We start from the raw sequence: 24,543 nt of genomic DNA, 5'->3' as shown, positions 1-24,543 counted from the left end.
GCCGGTGTATGCATGCCGACAGGGCCTGGGGCTTGAACACCTGGTCTGGGTACTGTCCCTGAGCATTTTTGCTCAAGGCTAGTGTTCAATCACTTTGAGCCACAGCGCCATTTTCATAAGACTCCATGAGAGTCTCATGGACTTTCCTGCCGGGGCTGGCTTTGAACCACAACCCTCAGATCTTAACCTTCTGAGTAGCTAGAATTATAGGTGTGCATTACCAATGTCTGGCTTCTGTGTTCCTTTTTTTTTTTTTTTTAAAGTATTCAATTCTTCATGGCACCTTATTCTTTCCCAGTTCCATAGCAGACTCCATGATTGTCTCTTGAGTGAAAGGAAAGGTAGTGAGGGGAAATAGGAGAAGTGGGGAACATGGAGAGCTGGTGACCTGGAGAGAGTCATTTGCCCTCTCTCTGGCTCTATTTCTTTAGCTGTAAAAATAGAGAAGGTGAAAAAAAAAACATATAGAAGGTGAGTCTGATAGTTTTAGGGTGTTTTCCCAGTCCTGAATATAAAAATATTCTTAGGTCTCATTAATTAACCTCCAGCATGGTTTCCATTGGCTCAGGGATGTCAGATCAGCTCCAGTCTCAATGTGCTGAGGAATGAGGATTAGGAGCCATTTGGTGAGTCAGAGGGAGGCCAAAGGTTAAAGATAGCACAGCTGAACTAAAGAGAAATTAAGTGCTGGACTACCTCAAGAGCTCACAAGATTTCTCACACCAAGAACTAAAGCTCAACATTTCTATTTCTCCTAAGATCATCACGATCTTCTAAATTCCACTTCCTAGCTGGGGTTGGCAAGTGATAGCCTAGGAGCTAAAAGATATTTTTACGTTTTCAAGTAGTAGAAAAAAAATCAAAAGCATAATATTTTACAAAATGAAAATTATAGGATATTCAATTTTCAGGGTTTTATTGGACCCTAGGCATCAATAAAAGTAGAGGAACCTGGCACTGGTGGCTCACATCTATAATCCTAGCTACTTAGGAGGCTGAGATCTGAAGATCCTAGTTCACAGCCAACTGAGGCAGGGAAATCTACAGATACACAGATGCAGTCATTTCTTTTAGTCAACTGCACAGAACATCTATTTATACCCTTTGTTTATGATCATCAGGATGTTGAGAATTTTATAGATTCCTACAACAAGGAAACAAATATAGTCAGTCCTGATTTGAAGGATAAAACTTGTTCCAGAACTGAAAGACTTTCTGTAGTTCATATTCCTCTGATTTTGGCTAGTCAGCCATGTGTTTCTACAATGGGACCATCACATGTATCTACAATGGTTCTCTATGTAGTCAGTTACTAGGGGAGTCATCTGCACAAGCAGGCTATAGCTATAGATGTATGGTGAGGAGGATGTATCAATTTCCTTTGACCCAAATCGCTCCATTGACCGGCATCTGGCCTTATTCACCCTGTACTGACTATTCCATTTATCCATGTGCTTTGAAATTAATACCTGAAACACTATGTGCTGTCCACTTTTCTTAGTAATCATGTCTTTCTTCTATTTTCTATCCATTTAAACTCCACTTCTCAGTCTTCTCTTTTTTAGCCTACTTGTGTGATCTCTTTCTCCTCTCTCTCTCTCTCTCTCTCTCTCTCTCTCTCTCTCTCTCTCTCTCTCTCTCTTTCTCTTTCCCCTCTCCCCACCCTCTCTCCCTCCCTCCTTCCTTCTTTCACTTCCTCATTGGAATCTGCCCTGGGTTCTGAAATCTTCTATACAAAAGTTCAACTCTCATCTCTCAATGATGCTTGATGATATGGCCTTTATCTTGCCTTTCATTTCCTCCCTGGCCCTGGACCAGTCCATCTGTTCCTTTCCAGCATCTCTGTCGCTTTAATCTGTTGCCCTGCCTCTGATCTGTGCTCCTTACACCTGCGAGCCCTGCCCATGTAATAGGCTCTTCCTCTCAAGTCTTCAGAAGCCCCATCTGCTTCCCTGAGTGATTCCAGCCCTCCAGCCTTCCCTGAACAATTTCTCAGGCTACCTGAGCTGGGTTCTCTTGTGGACTGAATATTTATTTTTTTCATGTGCATCCCTTTCAGCTCTGCTGAATGCTTCCAGTTTGTCTTCACTAGAGTGCTACGGGATCATACTTGGCCATATATAGCATCAGGTAAGCACAGGAAGAACTGAACTACCATGTGAGCTTCCAGGCCAGATGTTGTTTATTCCTCTGGCTCCTTTAGTGGGCTGGTAGGGAGGGTCTTTATGTGCAGATTGGGTTTGAGGAGGTACTGTTTGATTAGAGAAGATATTTATTTGTACTATAACTTAGTGGTTATTATTATTTTTTCTTCTTCAGATGGTGGTCCTCTTAATATCTAGCTATAGGATCTTTATCCCAGAAAAGTGCACTAACACATAAAAATTGGAATGAACTCCATTAAATTCCCTGAATATTCCAAAGCCTCATATTAGAATTCACTTCCATAGAGCATGTTTTATATTTTTCTTTGAGTTTTTTTCCTCCCTACCTGCCCACTGGCTGGAGGAAGTACTGTCTTAATGACGTAGTGAAACAGACATGAAGCTTTCCTTATTTTATTTTGTTGTGGCAGTCCTGGGGCTTGAACTCTGAGCCTGGGCACTGTCTCTGAGCATTTTTGCTCAAGGCTAGTACCTCTACCACTTGAGTATTAGCTTCACTTCCAGTTTTCTGTGGTTAATTAGAGATAAGTTTCACAGACTTTCTTGCCTGGGCTGGCTTTGAACCATGATCCTCAGATCTCAACCTCTTGGATAGCTAAGATTACAGTTGTGAGCCACCAGTGCCTTTTCTTTTTTATTTATTTTTGCTCCAGTACTGGGGCATGAACTCTGGGCCTTGAATTCTTGGTTCTTGCTTGACTTTTTCACTCAAGACTGGTGCTCTATCACTTGAGCTACACTACCAGTGCTGACTTTCTGCTGGTTACTTGGAGATAAAGGTCTCATGGAGATTTCTGCCTGCACTGGCTTTGGACTACAATTCTTAGATCTCATCTTCCTAATTAGCTAGGATTACAGGAGTGAATCATTGGCATGTGGCCTGCCTTCTTTCTTTCTTTCTTTTTTTTTTTTTTTTTGGTCCTGAGGCTTGAACGCAGGGCCTGGGCTCTGTCCCTGAGCTCTTTAGTTCAATGATAGTACTCTACCACTTGAGCCACGGCTCCATTTCTGGCTTTTTTGGTAGTTTACTGGAGATAGGAGTCTCATGGACTTTCCTGCCCAGGCTGGCTTCAAACTGCAATCTTCAGATCTCAGCCTCCTGAGTAGCTAGGATTACAGGCATGAGCCACTAATATCCAGCCCCTTCGTTTTTTTTTTTTTTTGTTTTTTTGGGGGGGGGGGTCCGGTTGTGGGGCTTGAACTCTGGGCCTGGGCGCTGTCCCTCGGCTCTTCAGCTCAAGGCTAGCGCTCTACCACTTGAGCCACAGCGCCACTTCCGGCTTTTTTCTTTTTGCTTATGTGGTGCTGAGGAATCAAACCCAGGGCCTCGAGCATGCAAGGCAAGAGCTCTACCACTGAGCCACCTTCCCAGCCCCCCTTCGTTATTTTTAAAGCAATATATACTTCTCTTTGGAAACATTCTATGTGGGGCTTACAGAGTTAGGTAGGTAAGATTCTTCTCCCAACATCATGCATAAATTTAGGACTACGACACACTGTTCTTTTACCTGAGTGATTTGTATGGTGGTGGAGATGGGTGGGGATTCTTCCAGGCTAGTTCTTTCTTTCCTACACAGATCACTTGAGGTCTGGTAGACTGTCTAGAAACAAAGGAAGTGACAGAGAAGGGGAAGAGGCTAAGAGTTCAGAGAATGGGTCTGATAGTCATTTTGAACTGATTTATGCAATTCAGGAATCTTGATCTGGGGACTCAAAGGCCAGAAAAACTAGTGGATATGTTTTGTTTCGCCTGTCCAGCAAAGTATCTTGATCTCAATACGAGCAATATGTAACTGTTGTCTTATTGTAGCCTCTTAATGTACTATGTCCATTGCTTGTAATTGGGTTTAGGATTTCACCTCTGATAGCATTCTACCTATCTCAAATGATGAAATGAGCTTATGAATGTAAGAGTCAAATGAGTTAGCTTGATTCCTATAAGTTTTGAGTAAATTTTACATTTGTTTCTGTTTTTTGTTTGTTTAATTTTGTTGTTGTTTTTTTTGTACTGGTTCTGGGTTTGAACTCAGAGTCTGGGCACTATCCTGAGTATTTTTGCTCATGGATAGCACTTCTGGTTTTTTGGTGATTAATTGGAGATACGTAAGAATTTCACTGACTTTCCTGCTTGGGCAGGCTTCAAACATGGATCCTCAGTCTTCTGAGTAGCTAGGATTTCAGGCATGAGCCACTGCCACCCAGTTGTACAGTTGGTTTTGAATAAATAATAATTTACATTGATGAACACCTTAGGAAGTACTGAGGAAAGGAGCCAGAAGCATGAAGGTAGAGTGTGGGGTGGGGACAGGAGAGACTGAGAGAACGGGGACAGTTGGAGAATAAATCTAGGCCTGTTTGCTAGAAAAGCCACACAGTGTGGGAGGTTAGAGTTTGGTCCAGAGAGTTGTGGACCAGCTGTGTGGAGTTGCAGGCACACAGCTCAGGGAGGTCCATCTTTGAGCCCAATGGGAATGTGTGTTTCTCCCCACTGTTTCACTCACAGGGAGTCTCTGCCAGGCCTCTTCCTATGGGCTCTCCCTCCCTGCTGTGCCTCCCACCATTCTCTTCTTCCACCACCCACTCCTTGGCCTCACAGACATTTCCAGACACCAAAATGCTTTGATGAGGCAACATCCTTCATAGTCCTGGGTGGTGGGCCTGCCGGCCATGGCCCAGTCCTGCTTGTCTGGGGCTTATTTTAATCAGCAGCTGGGATGCTTTGATGCTGGGGTACCCTAAGGCTTCTGGAAGCTGACCACATCAGACTGGCTTGGTGTTGACCTCCTGTTGACTTGTGTTTTGTCATCGTCCTGTGGGAGGGGAAAGGGAGTGTTGGAGGAGGGCAAGGGGTAGTGGATCTGTTGTTGCCTTTTGTCTTGGTGACAGGGCATCTCAGGCTGCCATCAGAGCTGGAGGGTCTGGGGTTGGAGTTAAAGCAGGCTAGAGAATGGGAAGGTAGGATTTTTGGAGTTGGTACAAGGGCAGAGTTTAGGAGTGCAGTGCTTGGGTTCAGACTTTCCTGGGTGGTTTACAGGTTTTGTGACCTTGGGCAAGCCACTTAATCACAGAGTCCCAGTTTTCTCATCTGTAAAATGGGACTGACAATAGTACCTACCTTAGAGGATTCCTGTATAGATCATATAAAATAAATCAATTGTACTTATTATAACTAAGTATGGTGATAATGATTATTAGTATAAGGCAGAGTTCAGGTTGCAGAACTGGGCAGGGCAGTAGGGTAGGCAGTCAGACAGGGCAGTGTGGCAATGAATAAATCAAGTTTGGAGGAACCATTAGGGTTGTTGCTTGGTTATTATATATATTATTATATTTCTTGTTCTAGGTTTTTTTTTGAGGAGTGAGAGGATAGGCAGAGAATGGGGGACAAACAAAGGCAGCCTCTGATCTAACCCCAATCCTTATGTAAGCATATGGGAACACACACTGCCCAGGTCTCATCCCCCAGGGAGCCTGAAGTCACAGATGGAGGCTAAGAAGGTAGATTCTGCAATGTCTGAACATGAGTCAGGGTGGCTGGCAAGCAAGAGGAAGGCTGAATGGCAGGGAAGAATAATTGCTGTTGTTATGGGCCTGCGACTCTCTTCCCCCAGTGGCTGTCTTGATACTATAGTTAGGAAAACCCAAAATAAGTTGTGAGTCCTCTTGGGGCCCCAGGACAGTGGAAATGACACAGTTGTCTTCCCAGGCGGCTCTGACAGTGCCTAAGGTGGATGGGAGGTGGAGAGGATGTGGCTCTCGGGAGAAGACCTGGCACTGAGGCCTGGGTGCTGCTCTGCCTGATGATGCAGTGCCCTGTGTTGGTGGCTATGGCCTTTGTGCCTGGAGGTAGCTCACAGAAACGCTTAATTCCAAAGGAGGAGTATGTGAAGGAGGTGGAGAAGGATTGAGGCCCCAGAAAGATGCTCCAATCTACTTCCAGTTAAGTCCAATTTGTTCAATTGGAGGTGGGAGAGTGGACTGAGGGGAAGAGTCAGAACTCACCAGAGTCAATGTCAGGGGCAGGAACAGAAGTCACTGAAAAAAAGTCATTTCAATACCCTGTCCATTTTGGCTGCTTAGGATAATCACAGGGTTGTCCTCCATTTATTTTTTCATACTTCCTTGCCAGGACTCATAAAAGGATTGTGATGTTCATACCAAAGCTGTCCTCCATGGGTTCAGAGGTATGGGCTGCCCTGCCAGAATCTGCAAGCACTGGAGCCCCAGAGCACCAGCCAGGCTCCACCACCTTTCATAGCTCCAGATCAGAAGGCCTGGTGGAAAGGTTCTGTGCTCTGCTCTGCTCTGTGTGTGTGTGTGTGTGTGTGTGTGTGTGTGTGTGTGTGTGTGTGTGTATGTGTGTGTGTGTGTGTGGTGTGTAATGGAGAGGCTAAAGTGTTACTCTTACATTGTGGTTTAGGGACAGAAAGGAAACTTCTTTGAGAGCTAACCAGCATGGCGTTATTAAGACTTACATTATGATATGAAGATGATTTGAAGTGGCCTGTAATAGGAGTGAAGTGAAAGGAAGTGAGGGCAGAAGAGCCTGCTGGGCTCTAGTTGTATAAATCCAAATGAAGAAACACCAGAGGCCTTCTCCTTAGAATCACAAATGGATGGATGCTAGAACACCCACTGTTATCATTTGATGTTTTTCTCTTCGAGCCAGTGCAATTAAAGATGAAACAGAAGTAAGATTTAGAACATTGGAAAGGAGAAGACAAACTTTATCATTTGCAGATGGTATGATTTTATACCTAGCCTACTAAGAGAGTTGAGCAAAATAAACCCTCAGCTAGAGGATGTAAATAATTAGTGTGTTGGCTGCAAGTAGGAAAGATACGTTCAAATCAAAAGCTTTCCCACATGCCAACACTGAAGGATTTTACAATAAGAGAATGGGAAGGAGGAAAAGAGGGAAAGACAGAGAGACAGAGAAATTACCTTCTTTAAATTCAAGTTACAAATTACCTAAGAATAACCTTAATGAGAAATGTGCTATGAAGTTTAAATAAAGATAATATTTCATGACAATTACAAAAAATTAATAAATGGATCTGCCATGTTTCTACTTTTTGTTTCTGAGTACACACTTATAAAACGTTTGGGCTGGGAATGTGGCTTAGTAGTAGAGTGCTTGCCTAGCATGCATGAAGCCCTGGGTTCCCTCATTAACTAATTTGTAGTTAATTTGTACTATGAGCAGTGAGCTGGTTGGTAATTCAGTAATAAAAAAATAGGGATGTACTCCCCACACGTATGGAATTTACATTTAAGGGGATCTCATGGACAGCAAAAAGATAAATTGCTTACATAAATGCTGCTCACAATTTGTACCTGGGAGAGATAGCTTTTCCCCTTCACTCTGTGACAGATCTCCCTGGCTGACCCTATTTAGCTCTCTGAAGTATCCAAGCTTCTTTTTACACTGCAAATGTACAGTACTGACTGTTGTATATTTATGGCATAAGTCATGAATGGTCAATTTAAATTTTTTTGGGGGGTCCGGTTGTGGGGCCTGAACTCTGGGTCTGGGCGCTGTCCCTCAGCTCTTCAGCTCAAGGCTAACACTCTACCACTTGAGCCACAGCGCTACTTCCGGCTTTTTTCTTTTTGCTTATGTGGTGCTGAGGAATCGAACCCAGGGCCTCAGGCATGCAAGGCAAGCGCTCTACAACTGAGCCACCTTCCCAGCCCCTAGTCAATTTAATTTAATCATAAAAATTGCAGACAAAGGTACTGTAAACCACCTTAGCTCTCAGTTATGAAGGTTAGAACCCCCAGTTACTGGATTCTTTTCTTTAAAGAGATTTTGCCCCCTACCCTCTTGCCAGTACTGGGGCTTGAACTCATAGCCTCAGGTATTCAGCTTTCTGGGATTCTACTACTTGAGCTATATACTTCTAGTCCAGAATTTGCTAATTAATTGGAGATGGAATTATATGGACTTTTCTGCCAGGATTGGCTTCAAACTGTGCTCCTCTCTAGGTCTTGGCCAATTCAGTAATTAGGATTTAAGTGCGAGCAACTGCCACCCACCTGGCTTGTTTTATGTGCGTGTGTGTGTGTGTATCACATTTATTTATCATTACATTTTATTATTTATTTATTACATTAAAAAAAACCTGTTCTTGCCCTGCACTGGTAGCTCACACCTGTAATCCTCGCTACTCAGGAGGCTGAGATCAGAGGATCACAGTTCAGAGTCAGCCCAGGCAGGAAAGTCTGTGAGACTCTTACCTCCAATTAACCACCAGAAAACCGGAAGTGGCGCTGTGGCTCAAGTGGTAGAGAGCTCGCCTTCAGCTGAAGAGCTGAGGGACAGCGCCCAGACCCAGAGTTCAAGCCCCACAACTGACAAAAAACAAACAAATAAAAATCTGTTCTTACGTATATCATGGAAAAACAAGATGGCTTGCTTTGGCTTATGTCTCCAAGGTAGGGCAGGCTCACATAGAGGTTCATGTTGGCCTAATATATGAACTTTATTAGCTGATTCTAAGAATCTTTTTTTTTTTTTTTTTTTGGGTCCGGTTGTGGGGTCTGAACTCTGGGTCTGGGCGCTGTCCCTCAGCTCTTCAGCTCAAGGCTAGCGCTCTACCACTTGAGCCACAGCGCCACTTCCGGCTTTTTTCTTTTTGCTTATGGGGTGCTGAGGAATCGAACCCAGGGCCTCAGGCATGCAAGGCAAGCGCTCTACCACTGAGCCACCTTCCCAGTCCCATCCTTTTTTTTTTTTTTTTTTTTTTTCTTTTTTTTTGAGATAGGCTGTTGGCTAAGCAGCCCAGGCTGCATTATCTTGTTGTTTCCTGTCTCAACCTCTCAGGTGCTGGGATTACAGATGTGTACCATCATATATCAATGTATATAGTTCTTGACTCTAAAGACTATCACGGTTTTGTGGATCCTTGCTTTGTTTCGTGATTAGCCAGGTCAGGACGGCATTTGAATTTTTGTCATCATGATTCATTACAAAAGTGAGCAGGCAGCCGGGCGCTGGTGGCTCATGCCTGTAATCCTAGCTACTCAGGAGGCTGAGATCTGAGGATCGCGGTTCAAAGCCAGCCCGGGCAAGAAAGACCGTGAGACTCCTATCTCCAATAAACCACCAGAAAACCAGAAGTGACGCTGTAGCTCAAGTGGTAGAGCGCTTGCCTTGAGCTGAAGAGCTGAGGGACAACGCCCAGGCCCAGAGTTCAAGCCCCACGACCGACAAAAAAAAAAAAAAAAAAAAGTGAGCAGGCAAGAAAATGCATTTATAGCTAAGGGTATTAAACTTAACATGGAAGAGAAGCTTGACTCCAGAATGTTAGTTTCTGGGCTGCTTTCTCTTCTGCATTTATTGCTGACCTCTAACGCTTGTCATTTTCTTCCACCCACATCACACTGTAGTTAAAGGTTACAGATTTCACCTACAATGTCTGTCTCTTCCCTGCTGCCTTACCAGAGTTTTCCAGTGGTCCTACAGCCAATGGATGATGTTTAGCTTGAGAGAATGTGCGAATGGAAGGCCTTGTTCTGCATGGGGTGTCCTTCTTTGATAGTCTTTGTGCAGAGTAAGCTTAGGATGGATGGCATTAATTTTGCTTTCAAGTTGCCAACAGACACACTTTTTTCCAGAAAAAGGTGAGCATAAGCTGGGTGTAGTGGCAAGCTATGTCTTAGCAAATCTTCCTGTTTCAGTGTAGGAGGAAGAGCTGAGGCATTTGGGGGTTGTTACACAGTCCCAACATGCAAGAATTTGAGGACTGATCTCAAAAAAGCCTTACCCATAGCTTTGTCTTCTTCTTCTTCTTTTTTTTTTCCTGTTGGTCATGAGGCTTGAACTCTGGGCCTAGGTGCTGTCTCTGAGCATTTCAGCTCAAGGCTAGCACTCTACCACATGAGCCACAGCGCCACTTCTGGTTTTCCGGTGGTTAATTGGAGATAAGAATCTCATGGGGAATTTCCTGCCTAGGCTGGCTTTGAACCAAGGTCCTCAGATCTCAGACTGCTGAGTAGCTAGGATTACAGGCTTGAGCCATGAGCACCTGGCTTAGTTTTGTCTTCTGAGCTTTAGTGGTAGATATGTCCAGGGAGGCAGAGACATCAGTGACATACTGGACTTAAAAGGAAGTTTATTTTTATTATTTTATTTTTTGCTGGTCCTGGGGCTTGAACTTGGGTCGTGGGTGCTATCCCTGAGCCTTTTGGCTCAAGGCTAGTCTGCTACCACTTGAGCCACCACTCCACTTCTGACTTTTTTGGTAGTTAATTGGAGATAAGAGGCTGAGATCTGAGGATTGAGGTTCAATGTCAGCCCCAGCAGGAAAGTCCATGAGACTATTATTGCCGATTAACCACCAGAAAACTGGAAGTGGTACTGTGGTTCAAGTGATAGAGTGCTTGCCTTGAGCTGAAGAGCTGAGGGACAGTGCACAGACCCAGAATTTAAGATTCACAACTGGCAAAAAGAAAAAAAAAAAGAGTCTCACAGACTTTTCCTTCCAGGACTGGCTTCAATCCAGATCTCAGACTCCTGAGTAGTTAGGATGATAGTCATGAGCTACTGGCATCAGTTTAAAAGGAAGTTTAAAACATTCATTCCAATCATTTCCTTGAACAAATCAAGAATCTTAAGCCCTTGGAGATCAAATGAGTTCCTTAGGAAGAATTCCCAATTTTCAGGCCAGCAGTCTTCCCAACATACCCTGACATGAACTATAAGCTTTAGCAGCAACTACTGGAATCTGCTTCCGATCTAAGCAGAGAATGGTGGGTGTGGCCCCCTTTAGCTAAACATCAAGGAGAGTCACCTGACTTTGTTTTCTGTAGAGATTGGGAGGATGATTCGTCTTGAAGTTACGAAGAGACAGTGACAGATTTCTCAAGCTGTGCACATCCATGAGATAATGACAAACGGGTGAGGTGCCAAAGCAGAAAAATATGTCCAGAGATGCAGCTGCCCACTTCCAGCAGTGGAAACCATACTTTTCTCATAACAGGTGTGTGTGTGTGTGTGTGTGTGTGTGTGTGTGTGTGTGTGTGTGTGTGTGTGTGTGTGTGTGTGTGTGTGTGTGTGTGTGTGTGTGTGTGTGTGTGTGTGTGTGTGTGTGTGTGTGTGTGTGTGTGTGTGTGTGTGTGTGTGTGTGTGTGTGTGTGTGTGTGTGTGTGTGTGTGTGTGTGTGTGTGTGTGTGTGTGTGTGTGTGTGTGTGTGTACTTCTGGAGAGTCCAAGTAGGAATCATTTGGAAGAAAAGATAAACTGAAAAGATATGAGGAATTCTTTAGCATCCAAGAGCATGAAAGAAAAGAAATATTGAGGTCACCTTCAAGTCTTCCCTAATGATGCTTAGTTGAACAATTTCAAACCTTCAGGGACACTGAAAGGATAAATATAATTAACACCTGTGTTAGTCAACTTTCCATCACTGAAACAAATACCTGAGATTACCAGCTGGGATAGAGGAAAAGCTTAACTTGGTCTCCATTTTGGAGGTTCCAGTCCATGAGTGACTGACCCTGTTGCTTTTGGCTTGTGGTAGAGCAGCACATCATGGTGGGAGCCCTGGAACACCATTTGTCCTATATGACAAGTGTGGCACAGTGTGCTGTGTGGACCGTCACTTCTGTAAATTGGATTCCATTTGAGAATGTAGATCATTCTTGGAGAACCATAATGTATGCTTAGCAAGTTGAAGGCTCTGCAAAATTGTGCAGCATATATATATATATATATATATATATATATATATATATATATATATATATGTATACACACACACACACACACACATATATGGATGTTATTTTATGGGGAGGAGACTGTAAATGTAATGGTTAAAGATCTTGACATGAGATCCCCTTGGATTATCTGAATGGGAACTAAATCCAAGTGCAAGTGTCCTTATAACAGAATGGCAGAGCCAGAAAAGGAGAGATAAGAGATAAACCCAAGGACAGATAACAAGGGCACGAAGCAGAAATCAATGTGATATGGCCACAGAAATTGATGTGATATGGCCGCAAGCCAATGAATACTGAAAGCAGCCAGAAACAGGGAGGCCTGGAAGGATTCCACTAGATCATTTGGAGGGAAAAGAGTGATGCTGACATCTTGTGTTCACAGTCTGGCCAATAGACTAAGGAGGGAATGTATTGCTGCTGTTTTTTTTTTTTTATTTTTTATTTTTATTTTTTTTTGGGTCCGGTCGTGGGGCCTGTACTCTGGGCCTGGGCGCTCTCCCTCAGCTCTTCAGCTCAAGGCTAGTGCTCTACCACTTGAGCCACAGCGCCACTTCCGGCTTTTTTCTTTTTGCTTATGGGGTGCTGAGGAATCGAACCCAGGGCCTTAGGCATGCAAGGCAAGCACTATACCACTGAGCCACCTTCCCAGCCCTTTTTTTTAAATTTTTAATTTTATTTTATTATAAAGATTCTGTACATTACAGTTGCATGAGTAAGGTAATGAATACATTTCTTTTTTTTTTTTTTTTTTTTTTTTTGGGTCCGGTTGTGGGGCCTGAACTCTGGGCCTGGGTGCTGTCCCTCAGCTCTTCAGCTCAAGGCTAGCACTCTACCACTTGAACCACAGCGCCACTTCCGGCTTTTTTCTTTTTGCTTATGTGGTGCTGAGGAATCGAACCCAGGGCCTTGAGCATGCAAGGCAAGCGCTCTACCACTGAGCCACCTTCCCAGCCCCATGAATACATTTCTTGTTGAACATTGTTACCCCCTCCTTTGTTTTTTTTTCTACTATCCCTTCTCTCCCCATCTCCCCCACTCGCCCCCCCACCCTGCAGAAGTTATAAAGGTAAAGATCATGTCCAACATAGTGTCTTGTGAGTATCATTGTTGCAATGTGTCCTTTTTTCAGCATTTTGTTATTCCCCTTCCCCTCCCCAAATTAGATAAATGTATTTACAAGATGCAGGGTGCCAAAATCAAATACAGTGACAACAGGGAATATACCACAGGAGGAAGAACATACCTGACCCAAAGAAATATAGGTCCCATGGTTTCCCTTATTTGCAATAACTAGTAGACATTTAGGATAATCTTATCAGATGAGCAGAAAAGCTGAAAAGCTATGAACATATGACCATATAAGATGATGTTAAGTGAAATGAACCTCAAGATATGGACATAAGAGGTCTTTCTTTGCTGTTGTTGCTGCTATTTATTTATTTATTTTTTTTTTGGTCGGTCCTGGGGCTTGAACTCTCGGCCTGGGCGCTGTCCCTCAGTTCTTCAGCTCAAGGCTAGTGCTCTACCACTTGAGCCACAGCACCACTTCCGGTTTTCTGGAGCTTTATTGGAGACAGAGTCTCATGGACTTTCCTGCCTGGGCTGGCTTTGAACCGCAATCCTCAGATCTTAGCCTCCTTAGTAGGTAGAATTACAGCCACCGGTGCCCAGCTTGTTGCTGCTGTTTTAAGCCATCCAATTGGGGATAGTTTAAGTAGTCCTTGGAAATGGATATACTTTTCTAAACAACTTTTTTTTTTTAAGTATCAGTACTGGAGCTTGAATTCAAGGCCTGAGTACTATCCCTGAGATGTTTTGTTCAAGGCTCATGCTCTATCACTTGCTTCACTGGAGATAAAAGTCTCATGGACTTTCCTGCCTGGGCTAGTTTTGAACCATGATCTTCAGATCTCAGCCTCTTGAGTAATTAGGATTAGTAATTAGTGGCATAAGCCACTAGTGCTTGACAATTACTTACTTTTGAGTAATAAGAAAAAAAATTGATCCTAAAATCACTTCCACAGATTGTAGTTTTGCTTGTTGATAAAGCTTATTGGCTAGAATTGGAAAAAAGTTAAGGGGAGTGGATAAATTTAATACAAAGCAATTATTCGTGGGTTATGAGGCAGAGAGTAGTTCCTCATCCATTCTATTTTCTTTGACTCTGTTATGCTGAAGAAGGAGGAAAGCAAGAAGCTCACGCCCAGCTTTCTTGCAGTGGGAATTTGGGATGCCCTTTACATGCCAACACTCAGTGCACTGGCATAGCCTTGCCTTTGCTTGTGGCTGGGGGAGAGACGATGAGCAGCTGCAGCCTTGGATTCCACAGGCAGCCTCCCAACTCAAGCAGATGACAACATTTTACATGGGACAGCTGTGGTGGCAGACTCAGATTTGTCTTGTTGTCTGGCTGGTCTTCTGGCAGTGTTTTGGAATTATTCCTGAAAGCTCTGCCTAGAGTCTGTTTCTTGACAAATGCTTCCCAGTTTAGCAATTTCGCATTGAAAATACCTCACTTAAACTAATCAGAGCCAGACCCTTGTTCTCTGCAGCAAGACTTCATCACTGATCTCCCCATCCTACTACCCAGTGTGAGTAGAAATCAGCCATGATAAAAAAGTAATTTAATCAGATGCTAGTAGCTATAATTCTAACTGGTTAAGGAGGCTGAGATCTGAGAATTGAGGTTTAGAAGTGTTGCTTAAGTAGTACTGTGCAGCTTTTAAAACATTTTTGTGGGGCTGGGAAGGTGGCTCAGTGGTAGAGTGCTTGCCTTGCATGCCTGAGGCCCTGGGTTCGATTCCTCAGCACCACATAAGAAAAAAGCTGGAAGTGGCGCTGTGGCTCAGGTGGTAGAGCGCTAGCCTTGAGCTGAAGAGCTGAGGGACAGCACCCAGGCCCATAGTTCAGGCCCCACGACTGGACCCAAAAAAAAAATTTTTTTTTTTTTTGTTAATCATGGTGCTTGAACTCAGCGCCTGGATGCTGTCTCTGAGCGATTTCGCTCAAGGCTAGTGTTTTACCACTTTGAGTCACTGTTCTACTTCTGGCTTTTTTGGTAATTTAGTGGATATAAGAATCTCACAGATTTTTCTTGCCCCAGCTGGCTTTGAATTCAATCCTGAGATCTCAGCCTCCTAAGTAGCTAGGAGTATAGGCATGAGGTATCAATGCCCAGCCTTGAGTGCCAGCTTTGAGAAAAAGTGATAAGCAAGAACTTGAGGCCCTGAGATCAAGCCCCAGTATGGGGCAATGGTAATGGCAATTCAGTTAGTGACTATGTCAAAGAGACCCCAAATCTAAACCAATAGGATACTGAATTTGTACAAGTATAGTTAGGAGTAAACATCTAGTTATGGCCTCATTACATAGATCAGAAAAAAAAAAACTCAGGTAGTATATAAATGAAGGTGAAGTATTAGATACCTTAAGTAGTACTTCTTTTTTGGGGGATGGGAGGCAATCCTGGGGCTTGAACACAGAGCTTGGGTGCTGTCCTTGAGTTTCTTTTGTTTAAGTCTAGTGCTCTACCATTTGAGCAACAGCGACACTTCCAGCTTTTTTCTGAGTAGTTTATTGGAGATAAGAGTCTCATGGACTTTCTTGCCTGGGCTGGCTTCAAACTACAATCCTCAGATCTCAGCCTCCTGAATAGTTAGGATTATAGGTGTGAGCCATGGGTACTCAGCAAGAAGTTGTTGTTGTTCTTGTTCCTCCTCCTCGTCCACGTCCTCGTCCACGTCCTCGTCCACGTCCTCGTCCTCGTCCACGTCCTCGTCCACGTCCTCGTCCACCTCCTCCTCCTCCTCCTCCTCCTCCTCCTCCTCCTCCTCCACCTCCTCCTCCTCCTTCTCCTCCTCTTCTTCTTCTTCTTCTTCTTCCTCTTCCTCTTCCTCTTCTTCTTTTTTTTCTTTTTCTTCTTCTTCTTCTTCTTCTTCTTCTTCTTCTTCTTCTTCTTCTTCTTCTTCTTCTTCTTCTTCTTCTTCTTCTTCTTCTTCTTCTTCTTTCTTCCTCTTCCTCCTGCTCCTCCTCTTCCTTCTTCTTCCTCTTCCTCCCCCCCCTCTTTCTCTTCCTTCTTCTCTGAAGGTCCTGGGGCTTGAACTCTGGGCCTGAGCTTCTTTGGTTCAAGGTGATTGAGAGCCACAGTGCCACTTCTGCTGTTTCTGAATAGTTTATTGGAGCTAAGAGTCTCTCGGTCTTTCTTGTTCCTGCTGGCTTCCAACTGCAATCCTCAGGTCTCAGCCTCCTGAGCAATTAGGATTACAAAAATGCAAAGTAAGAGTTTAAATTGCATTACAAAAATAAGAAAAAGCAATATTTAAAAAATCATGCCGGGCTGGGAAGGTGGCTCAGTGGTAGAGTGCTTGCCTTGAATGCATGAGGCCCTGGGTTTGGTTCCTTAGCACCACATAAACAGAAAAGGCCAGAAGTGGTGCTGTGGCTCAAATGGTAGAGCACTAGCCTCGAGCTGAAGAGCTGAGGGACAGTGCCCAAACCCAGAGTTCAAGGCCCATGACAGACAATAAATAAATAAATAAACAAATAAAGCCTTATCTCACACATCTAATATAAATTTTTATGTTTAACTAAATGTATATATTCAATCATCTGCACATTGATTTGTTTGTTTATTATTTTTGTGCTGGTCCTGGGCTTAAACTCAGGGCCTAGGCACTGTCCCTGAGCTTATTTTACTTGAGGCTAACACTCTACCGCTTGAGCTACAGCCCCACTTCTGGCTATTTTAGTGGTTTATTAGAGATAAGAGTCTCAGGGGTGGGCTGGGATATAGCTCAGTGGCAAAGCGCTTGCCTAGCAAGTGCAACGTCCTGGGTTCGATCCCCAGTACCAAAAAAGAAAAGACAAAAAAAAATACAGTTAAAGAGTCTCAGGGGCTTCGCTACTGGGTTGGATTTAAATCCTGACCCTCAGATCTCAGCCTCTGGAGTAGCTAGGATTGCAGGTGTGAGCCAGTGACACCCAGCCCCAACTTTGATTTTCAAGGAATTTCTTTTTCTTTGCAAAATGTCAGGTCCGTGCATCTAACTTGAACGTCAGGCTATCTGACAATTCAAGTTAAATGGTAGTGTAGGATGACATTCATGGAAAAATGCTGGCTTCTGGGGTCCAGAGTCAGCATTATATATGGCAGTATGATGCTCAATAAACTACTTAAATGACATGAAATTGGCAAGTAGGTGTCGCTGCTTTGACATTGTTCCTTTTCTTTCTTGTGCCTACCTTCTGCAGGGCATTTCTGTCTTTTTCTGTCTTTCCACACATTGCTAACACAGTGGGGAAGATTGCCTCTGCACGGCGAGCTGGGGGGGGGGGGGGGGCTCACTAGGGCGTGATGACCATCGGGCTCTGGCACAGCTGACAGTCACAAGGCCATGGGAACAAGCAGAGGACAGTCTAGGGAGTCTGTGGCGTCTTGATAGAGGCGGCTACAATCCTATTTCTAACAGATTTTACCACATTATTGGAATCATCCTTGAGCCAGACATGGACAGTCTTAAAGGGACAGTTCCTACCTTCCTATGTGTCTGAAATGCTCAGTTATAAATCCCAGAACTTTCTAGCACACCCATTTGCACCTTCAGAGTATTTTAGAAGTGAGAGGAAAGCAAGCCCTGTTGTCTTGGCAAACCGATGAATGGATGGACCGCCCGGCTCTACTTAGAAAGCCCAGGGATCCCATGTGAGCATTTGCATTTCCCACTGGGCAGCTTCTGTGTGTGGCGGCTTGCAGGGCTGACTGGCGGGAGGCGGGGCGGGGTAGGGGCAGCGGTGTCCAGCGCAGTTTCCCTGGTGGCCCGCTGGGTCGCACTGTGGCCTTAAGAATGCGCTGGGGAGGGGCGGGAGCCGGTGGTGGCGAGGGTGGCAGGGGAGGATGGGGGCGGGCAGCCGCTACAGGCCCTTGTTGGTCGCACCTCCTCCAAGAGCTCTTCCAAACTACAGTAAAGTTTGTGCATGAGCCCCAGATCCCAGAGTCTGGGCCTAGTTGCTTATGCTGTGTGACTCACCCAGGGTCGGTGGACGTGCCTGGACAAATTGATGTCTTTGTTGTTTGTATTATTTTTGTATTATTTTCTTATCTACATGATGTACATTGCTCTCGATCTGTGTGTGTGTGTGTGTGTGTGTGGTGTGTGTGTGATGCTTCTCTTGGGGCTTGAACTCAGTGTGTGGGCTCTGTCTTTGAGCTCTTTTTGCATAAGGCTGGTGCTCTGCCCACTTGAGCCACAGTGCCACTTCCGGCTGTTTCTGAATAGTTTATTGAAGATAAGAGTCTCCTGTCTTTTCTGTCCCTCCTAGCTTTAAACTGCAATTCTCAGATCTGAGTAGCTAGGATTACAGGCATGAGCCACCAGTGCTTTTTGTTCCTGACCTTACTCCTTCTCCAGTGCTTGACTTTCCATGAGTGCTCCTTGCTTAGGTGAGATGGAGAATCTCTACCACAACTTACTTAAATGTTCATTAACAGGTTGGTTGTTTTTTTGTCAGTGATGGGCTTGAACTCTGGGCCTGGGCGCTGTCCCTCAGCTCTTCAGCTCAGGGCTAGCACTCTACAGCTTGAGCCACAGTGCCACTTCCTTGTTTCTGGTGGTTTATTGGAGATAAGAGTTTCACGGACTTTCCTGCCTGGGCTGGCTTTCAACTGTGGTCCTCAGATCTCAGCCTCTTGAGTAAGTGAGGATTATAGGCTGCACCTGGCTACAGGTTTTTTTTTTTTTAAAAGAGAAAAAACAAGTTTCACATGGTAGAAAATTAAGACAGTACAGAATCTCTCCCAGGTTAGTCCAGGCTGCCACACTGTTCAGGCATTCTTTCCTTCGATTTCTTACAGAACAGCAGTGTTTAGTGCTGTTCTTCCCAACCCCAAATGGTATCATCTCTGCCACCCCCTCCCCATCACCTCTCTTAGAGATGGCATGGCATGTGGTTCAGCATTCTTTAGGACTGGCTGCCTGCTGTTCTTTTATACCAGGACCCTATAATTATTCAATCAATCCCTGATTGAAGAGTATTGAGTTCTCGCCAGCCTTTTGCTGTTCCGCACAATTCTGCCATGAACATCTGTGTGTGTCTTTAACGATGTGTGCAACTGTGTCTATAGGATAAATTCCTAGAAGTATAATTGTCTTCTTGAAGAGTATTTGTAGACATTATAGACTTTAACTAATTACCCTCCAAAGGTAGTACCCATTCATACTCTCATTAATGACTGCTTCCCATTTCCCAACTTCTTAACACAAAGCTGTTGAGCTTTTATAATATTTGCCAATGTACAGGTTAAAAAGTAGGAATCTCTACCAGCTATTCAGGAGGCAGAGATTGGGAGGATCAAGGGTCAAGGCCAGCTCAGGCAAAAATTACTGAGAATCTAAACAAACAAGTTAGGTGGTGTGACGTATGACAGTAATCCTAGCTACTAGGGAGGAGGAATAAGTAGGGTGATTATGATTCTATGTCAGCCTGGCAAAAAAAAAAAAAAAAAAGGAGAAATCAATCTGAAAAATAACTGAAAGCAAAAAGGGCTGAGGGCATGCTTAAGTGGTAGAGCACCAGCCTGGTAAATACAAGGCCTGAGTTTAAATCCCAGTACTGCCCTTCTTCTAAAGTAGGAATCTCACTGTTTTATTTTGCATCCTTTAAATCTTGAGTGATCTCGACTCTTTGCTACGTGAGTCAAGGCTTTTAAAATCCCGTGGTTTATGTGCTTTGCCTGTTTCTATTGGATTTTTGGTCTTTTTCTTGTGGGTTATAAATGATTTTGTGCTAGACTGAAAAGCAGGCTAGATGTTAGATATGGTCTTGGAGGCAGGCGCGAGGTCTGGTGAGGGCTGCTACCACCTGGGCGGTGCCATTTCAGGATGGAGGAAATGGTAGGTTCACAACTGGGACAAAGAAATCAATTGCAAAATGGTAAGCCAGAGGAAGGACTAGTATGATACCTGTCATTCAAAGATAAGCAATTATGTGTATGTATAAGTATCTATACACACAAATGTACAGATATGTACACTTATATGTTATTGAGTTGCGTGTGGCATAATGACTCTGGGTAAACAAGAAACTCTAATATGTAGTTCCATAAGATTATAGGGTAGCTTAGGTGTGTCATAGGTTATATTTAGGTTTGGGTAAGTGCACAAACCTATTTTTGTACACTGTATAAAAATGCCTAATAATGCTTTCTCAGGACATATTTTTGTGTTCAATAAATAGACTTGAACTGTGTAGCCCAGGCTGACTCTGAATTTAGGATCCTTCTGTCTTAAGCTCCCAAGTGCTGGTTACAGGTGTATACTACTATGCCTAGCTGAATATGATTTTTTTTTTTTTTTTGTCGGTCGTGGGGCTTGAACTCTGGGCCTGGGCGCTGTCCTTCAGCTCTTCAGCTCAAGGCGAGCGCTCTACCACTTGAGCTACAGCGCCACTTCCGGTTTTCTGGTGGTTTATTGGAGATAGGAGTCTCACGGTCTCTCCTGCCCGGGCTGGCTTTGAACCGCGATCCTCAGATCTCAGCCTCCTGAGTAGCTAGGATTACAGGCGAGAGCCACCAGTGCCCGGCTCTAAATATGATTTTTAATTGTTGATTAAAATGGTGTATGAATAACAATGTGTCTAACCAACCCTACTTGTGGAAAGTTTACAGAGGCCCTAATTTTTTTTACATAACAAGAACCATTAACATATACTACTCTATTTTTTTTTTTTTTTTGGGTCCGGTCGTGGGGCCTAAACTCTGGGTCTGGGCGCTGTCCCTCAGCTCTTCAGCTCAAGGCTAGCGCTCTACCACTTGAGCCACAGCGCCACTTCCGGCTTTTTTTTCTTTTTGCTTATGTGGTGCTGAGGAATCGAACCCAGGGCCTCTGGCATGCAAGGCAAGCACTCTACCACTGAGCCACCTTCCCAGCCCCTCTACTCTATTTTTTTTAAAAAGATAATCTAATTTAGCCAATTTGGGGAATATACTATGCAGTGTAAAGACAGGAGGGTATATGAATTTAGCTTCAAAATAGAAATTTTGGTCTCTACAATCTATAAACCTCATGCTTTTTACACACAAACAAGCAGTCAATGGCCCAGTTCCTTAGAGTTTTCATATTTTGGTACTTGCCTACCATACTAAAAACCACATCCCTTCTCTCCCCATCTCCCCTTTTTTCCTTGCCAGTCCTGGCCTTCAGCTCATGGCCTTTGCCCTGTCCTTGAGCTTATTTGCTCAAGGCTAAAACTCTAGCCTTGAGCCACAGGCATGCTCTTCTACTTTTTGTGAGTGGTTTATAGGACCTAAGCTTCTCACAGAGTTTCCTGCCCTGACTGGATTGGAACGGAGATCCTCAGATCTCAGCCTCCTGAGAAACTAAGATTACAGGTGTGAGCCACCAGCACCTGGCTCCCTTCTCCCCTTTTAATGTAGAAAATTTCAAGTGAGAAACTTTAAGTTGCATTCCTGGTATATCCAGAAAGGCTCTCAATGCCCACCTATACTTTGAGATGTGATTTGGTGTCAAGCTCCAGTATGGCCCAAAATAGATGGAAATTCTCAAAGGCCATCTAATCCAATTCTTCACTTACAGGTGAGGGCATTAAGGCTCAGTGATCACAGTGCTCTGCCCAGACTCATGCCTCTGCTGTGCCAGCTGGTGCTGAATTAATTTTGGATTTTTTTTTGCCAGTTCTAGGGCTTGAACTCAGGGCCTGGGCACTGTCCCTGAGCTGCTCTTGCTCAAGGCTAGCACTCAACCACTTGAACCACAGCACCACTTCCAGCTTTTTCTGCTTATATGTTACTGAGGAATTGAACTCAGGGCTTCATGTATGCTAGGCAAGCACTCTACCACTAAGCCAGGCCCCCAGCTCCAATTTTGGATATTGTTGCTTATTTCACAGCACATTCTTTAAAGGACCCCTTCCTTGTTTTTTAGTACTAAGAATTGATTTCAGGGCTTCAAGCTTGCAAGCAGGTGCTCAACCACAAATGCTTCTAGTCCTTTTTTGCACTGGTTATTTTTGATGTAGAGTTTTGCTTGATATCCAGGCCAGCCTGGGCTGCCTACTTGAATTTCTTCACATTGCTAGGGATGACAGAATCATGCCACTGTGCCAAGCCATCGTGCTTCTCCCCTAGCAGGGATTACAGGGACATAGGACTGTACCTAGTCATTGATTGAGACAAGTCTCATGATGATTAGTGACACCACTTTTTCACGAGTAGGTTAGCCATGTTTGTCTTTGTTCAGTTCTTTGGGCTACTTTTTCATTGGGTTGTTTGTATTTAGCTTTGAAGATTGTAGCTTAGATTATAAAATCCTTATAAGGGCTTTTGTTTACATACAAAATCATGCTTTAGATAAACAGGGTAACGATGGAGTCTTATCTAATTGACTTGAAGATAAGATGGGTTAAAGACTACTTTCTGCAGACACCCAGTTGCTGAGAATATTTTTAGACAAGAAGTCAGCAGTTAGTTTGATATAATCAGTTGGTTGGGAATTTGAAGAATTTGTGACTGGTTTGTTTTGGCTCCACTGTACCTTGGATTAAGAATCCTGAAGACAGAGTACATCTCCTTTTTCCTTTTCTTAATTGGTTTCACAGATAAATTTCAACTTGTTTTTGATGTAGAATAAAACGTTTTTTTTGAAGTAAGAAGAGGAATTAGTTTTTCTGCTAGCTTTATTTCAGGTAACTCCTATAACCTTGAGGGAAATTCCATATTCCTTGAACCTCTTTTTCTTTTTCCTTTTCTTTCTGTCAGGGCCCGGGTACTGTCCTTGCTCATGACTAGTGCTCTACCACTTTGAACCATAGCACCACTTCCAGTTTCGAATGATTAGTTTGAGGTAAGAGTCTCATTGGGACTTTTCTGTCCAGGCTGGCTTTAAACTGCGATCCTTAGATCTCATCCTCCTGGGTAGCTAGAATTACAGGCATGAGCCACCATTGCCTGGCTTGACCCTCTTTTCTTGAACAATAAATAAGATGTCTTTCCTGATCATGGTTTTCAGAATATTGGATATTTAAAATTTGGATCTTCAGCGTGACTGGTATTTGTAATGCTGAAATGGGTTGCTAAACGTTCAATGAGAAAAATGGTAAAAAAATTAGCTAAGATCCCTTAGGTTACAAAGGAAACAAAAACAAGAAAATCTGTTTTGTATATGTCACTAATCCCTACCAAAATGCATATTGAAGCTTGGGAGATGATTATGCATTACTGCCCTTAGGAAAAGATTAGTGCTGATGTTAATGAGCAAATTCATACTTTTGAGAGCTGATTGTCATAAAAAGGTAGTTCCTTAGTGGCTTCTTGTCTGATCCCTTACTAGTTTCTTGCTTTCTCTCTCCCTTCATGCCCTTATTCTTTTCATTCTCTCCCTCCCTCCCCTGCTTCTCTAATGACATCTGTCATGCAATACCATAGAAAGCCTTCACAGACCGTATAGACCTACCTGATCTTAGACTTTGCTTTCAAAACTGTAAGCTAAATAGACACTTTTTCTTTATTAAAAAGAACAATCAGCCTTGGGTTATTTTGTTAGCAGCATGGAAGAAGCATGCTGCTAACCACTAGAGCGAATTTGTTGATTCATTATGAAAGGGAATTCCAAGAGGTTTCAGACTTAGTACAGTTCAGGAAATCAGATGATGTCAGTTCTCAGCTCTGTCCCTCACCCTCCATTTTCCAACTCGCCTGGTTTTATTCGAACCTTCATTGTCTATACAATTAAGGATCTTAGAGAACTTTCCCTTTCAGTGTCCCCAGGTCAGATCGTAAGGAAGGTTCAGATTGATCTGTCTTAGGACATTTGCCTATCTTTCAACTAATAGCTGTGGCTAAGAGCATAGGGTGCTTTGATGGGTTGGCTAGGTTGTGGACACATTTTTGGCAGGTGGAAAGTGGGAGTACCATAATAGATACTCCCCGGGACCCCATGTGGCCAGATGAAGGCAGTTCTGTTGTTTCCAGACAGAGGATAAGGATGCTAGACAGACTGAACCAACAGGTTATACCACAAAGGCAGTTGGGTGATATGCAAGTAATAAGCTGTATATGAGCTCTGTATTTTTCAGCATTTATACATGTCTTAATGCCAGGGTTCATAGATGTCTCTCTCCTTAACTGTAACTTGTGCATATGTTCACCAGTAATTTGTTTCCACAACAGAGCTTAACAGACACAGCAGCCCAATCAGCTAAGTACAGATATAATATTAATATAGATAGGTGTGTTAGCCCAGAGAGATCCAAGTAGGAGGATGATTTTTATTTAATGATTATTTCTTTAATTTTGGTTAGCATAGAAATATTGTTTTTTGTTTGTTGTTGTTGTTTTTTTTTTGGGTCCGGTCGTGGGGCCTGAACTCTGGGCCTGGGCGCTCTCCCTCAGCTCTTCAGCTCAAGGCTAGCGCTCTACCACTTGAGCCACAGAGCCACTTCCGGCATTTTTCTTTTTTCTTATGTGGTGCTGAGGAATTGAACCCAGCCTCAAGCATGCAAGGCAAGCACTCTACCACTGAACCACCTTCCCAGCCCCAAGCATAGAAATATTGTATTTGCAATAGACTTCCTTGGCTTTGTTATTTAACTTAGATGAGTTTTAAGCTTTTTGGTCAAAAGTACATAAGGTGGAAACGAAA

Source organism: Dipodomys merriami, unplaced genomic scaffold (genome assembly GCF_024711535.1).
Source record: "Dipodomys merriami isolate MVZ:Mamm:240054 unplaced genomic scaffold, mDipMer1.0.p SCAF_1, whole genome shotgun sequence".
Lineage (NCBI taxonomy): Eukaryota > Metazoa > Chordata > Mammalia > Rodentia > Heteromyidae > Dipodomys > Dipodomys merriami.
Note: the sequence above shows the minus strand (reverse complement) of the source record.